Below are 4,204 nucleotides of genomic sequence, written 5' to 3' on the forward strand. Positions count from 1 at the left end.
TTTCATCCTTTGAGAACTGTCTGCTTAGTTCTTTTCTCCATTTTTAACTGGGTTGTTTGATTTCTTTTTTTTTTTTTTTAAAGATTTATTTATTTATTATATGTAAGTACACTGTAGCTGTCTTCAGACGCACCAGAAGAGGGCGTCAGATCTCATTATGGGTGGTTGTGAGCCACCATGTGGTTGCTGGGATTTGAACTCATGACCTTCCGAAGAGCAGTCGGTGCTCTTCCCCGCTGAGCCATCTCACCAGCCCTGTTTGATTTCTTTTTTTTTTTTTTTTTTTTTTTTTTTTTTTTTTTTTTTTTTTTTTTTTTTTTTTTTTTTTTGGTTTTTTTTTTTTTGGTTTTTCGAGACAAGGTTTCTCTGTGTAGCCCTGGCTGTCCTGGAGCTCACTTTGTAGACCAGGCTGGCCTTGAACTCAGAAATCCGCCTGTCTCTGCCTCCCAAGTGCTGGGATTAAAGGCGTGCACCACCACTGCCCGGCCTGTTTGATTTCTTTATGTCCAGTATTTTTACTTCTGTATACATTTCAAATACTAATTCTCTTTTGGATGTCTAATTGGTGAAGATCTTTTCTCATCCTGTAGCCTGCAGCTTTGGCTGAATGCCAGTGTCTTTTATCATATAAAAGTTCTTCAGTTTCACAAGATCCTATTTATTAATTGTTGACCCGAGTGCCTATGTGTCCTGTTCAGGAACTCTTTCCCTGCGCCCTGAGTTCAAGCCTAGTCTATACTTTTCTATTCATCAGATTCAGGTATCTGGTTTTATATTAAGGTCCTTGGTCCACTGGAGTTGGGATCTCTGCAATTTGCATTATTTTCCTGGCACCTATTCAGTTGGGCCTGCAACATTTGTTGAAGATAGTGTCTTTTCTCCAGTGTGTATTTTTGGCTTCTTAGGCAAAAGTCAAATGCCCATAGGTGTGTTCATCTCAGATTCAGTTCCATTGATCATCATGTCCATTTTTGAGCAACTACCATGCTGTTTTTAATATTATTATGTAGTAATATTTTGAAATTTGGGATAGTAATACCTCTAGAATTTGTTATTATTATTATTATTATTATTATTATTATTATTATTATTATTATTATTATTCAAGGTTGTTTAGCTATCCTAGTTTTTTGTGTGTGTCCATATGAAGCTGACAGTTATTTTGTTTTGCTTTCAACTTCTATGAAGAATCCTGTTTATGACAGTTGCATTGGTCTGTAGATTGTTTTTGGTAGCACGGCCATTTTCACTGTTAACCTTACTGGTGTCTTCTTCAATTTCTTTCTTTCTTTTTTTCTTAGATATTTTCTTTATTTACATTTCAAATGATATCTCATCTCCTGGTTTCCCCTCCAAAAACAAAATAAAACAAAACAAAACACACACACACACACAAACCTGTTCCTTCCCCCCCCCCCTTCTCCTGCTCACAAATTACCCTCTCCTGCATCCTGGCCCTGGCATTCCCCTACACTGGGGCATAGAATCTTCACAGGACCAAGGATCTCTCCTCATATTGATGACCTACTAGGCCACCTTCTGATATATATATATATATATATATATATATATATATATATATATACACACATATATGTGCATATATATATACACACACATATATATGTGCATATATATATATATATATATGCACTGCTGGAGTCATGAGTCCCACCATGTGTACTCTTTGGTTGGTGGTTTAGTCCCTGGGAGCTCTGAGGGTACTAGTTAGTTCATATTGTTGTTCATCCTAAGGGGTTGCAAACCCTTCAGCTCTTTGGGTCCTTTCTCTAGCTCCTTCATTGGGGACCCTGTGCTCAGTCCAATGGATGGCTGTGAGCCTCTACTTCTGTATTAGTTGGGCACTGGCAGAGCCTCTCAGGAGACAGCTATATCAGGCTCCTGTCTGCCAGCACTTGCTGGCATCCACAATAGTGTCTGGGTTTGATGATTGGATATGGGAAGGATTTCCAGGTGGAGCAGTCTCTGGATTGTCCTTTCAGTCTCTGCTCCATAGTTTGTCTTTGCAACTCCTTCGATGGGGATTTTATTTCCCCTTCTAAGAAGGAACAAAGTATCCACACTTTGGTCTTCCTTCTTGAGTTTTTTTGTGATTTGTGGATTGTATTTTGAGTATTCTGAGGGTCTCAGCTAATATCTACTTATCAGAGAGTGCATACCATGTGTGTTCTTTTGTAACTGGGTTACCTCACTCGGGATGATATTCTCCAGATCCATCCATTTCCCCAAGAATTTCATAAATTCATTGTTTTTAATAGCTGGGTAGTACTCCATTATGTAGATTACCACATTTTCTGTATCCATTCCTCTGTTGAGGGAACCTTTGGGTTGTTTCCACTTTTTGGCTATTATAAATAACGCTGCTATGACCATAGTGGAGCATGTGTCCTTATTACATGTTGGAGCATCTTCTGAGTATATACCCAGGAGTGGTATAGCTGGGTCCTCTGGTAGAACTATGTTCTGTTCAGGAACTGTGCCCATGTGCTCAAGGCTCTTCCCCACTTTCTTTTCTATTAGTTTCAGTGTATCTGGTTTTATGTAGAAGTTCTTGATCCACTTGGATTTGAGCTTTGTACAATGAGATAGCAATGGATCGATTTGCATTCTTCTACATGCTAACTGCCAGTTGAGCCAGTACCATTTGTTGAAAATGCTGTCTTTTTTTCCACTGAAGGGTTTTAGCACCTTTGTCAAAGATCAAGTAACCATGGGTATGTGAGTTCATTTCTGGGTCTTCAATTCTATTCCATTGATATACCTGCCTGTCACTGTACCAATACTATGCAATTTTTATCACAATTGCTCTGTAGTACAGCTTAAGGTCCAGAATGGTGACTCCACCAGAGGTTCTTTTATTGTTGAGAATAGTTTTCGCTATCCTAGGTTTTTTGTTCTTCCAGATGAATTTGCAAATTGCTCTTTCCAAGTCTGTGAAGAATTGAGTTGGAATTTTGATAGGGATTGCATTGAATCTGTAAATTGCTTTCAGTAAGATGGCCATTTTTACTATATTAATTCTGCCAATCCATGAGCATGGGAGATCTTTCCATCTGCTGAGATCTCCTTCGATTTCCTTCTTTAGAGACTTGAAGTTCTTGTCATACAGATCTTTTACTTGCTTAGTTAGAGTCACACCAAGGTATTTTATATTATTTGTGACTATTGTGAAGGGTGTTGTTTCCCTAATTTCTTTCTCAGCCTGTTTATCCTTTGTGTAGAGGAAGGTCTCTGATTTGTTTGAGTTAATTTTATATCCAGCTACTTTGCTGAAGTTGTTTATCAGGTTTAAGAGCTCTCTTGTGGAATTTTTGGGGTCACTTAAATATACTATCATGTCATCAGCAAATAGTGATAATTTGACTTCTTCCTTTCTAATTCGTATCCCCTTGAACTCCCTTTGTTGTCTAATTGTTTTGGCTAGGACTTCAAGTACAATATTGAATAGATAGGGAGAGAGTAGGCAGCCTTGTCTAGTTCCTGATTTTAGTGGGATTGCTTCAAGTTTCTCTCCATTTAGTTTGATGTTGGCTACTGGTTTGCTGTATATTGCTTTTACTATGTTTAGGTATGGGCCTTGAATTCTTGATCTTTCCAAGACTTTTATCATGAAAAGTTGTTGGATTTTGTTAAATGCTTTCTCAGCATTCAATGAGATGATTATATGATGTTTTTCTTTGAGTTTCTTTCTATAGTGGATTTCATTGATGGATTTCTGCATATTGAACCATCCCTGCATCCCTGGGATGAAGCCTACTTGATCATGATGGATGATCGTTTTGATGTGTGCTTAGATTTGGTTTGCAAGAATTTTATTGAGTATTTTTGCACCGATATTCATAAGGGAAATTGGTCTGAAGTTTTCTTTCTTTGTTAGGTCTTTGTGTGGTTTAGGTATAAGAGTAATTGTGGCTTCATAGAACCAATTGGGTAGAGTACCTTCTGTTTCAATTTTGTGGAATAGTTTGAGGAGTATTGGTATTAGGTCTTCTTTGAAGGTTTGATAAATTCTGCACTAAACCCATCTGGTCCTGGGCTTTTTTGGTTTGGGAGACTATTAATGACTGCTTCTATTTCATTAGCAGATATGGGACTGTTTAGATCATTAATCTGATCTTTAACTTTGGTACCTGGTATCTGTCAAGAAAATTGTCCATTTCATCCAGGTTTTCCAGTTTTGTTG

The sequence above is a fragment of the Mastomys coucha genome, unplaced genomic scaffold (genome assembly GCF_008632895.1).
Source record: "Mastomys coucha isolate ucsf_1 unplaced genomic scaffold, UCSF_Mcou_1 pScaffold16, whole genome shotgun sequence".
In the NCBI taxonomy this organism is placed as follows: domain Eukaryota; kingdom Metazoa; phylum Chordata; class Mammalia; order Rodentia; family Muridae; genus Mastomys; species Mastomys coucha.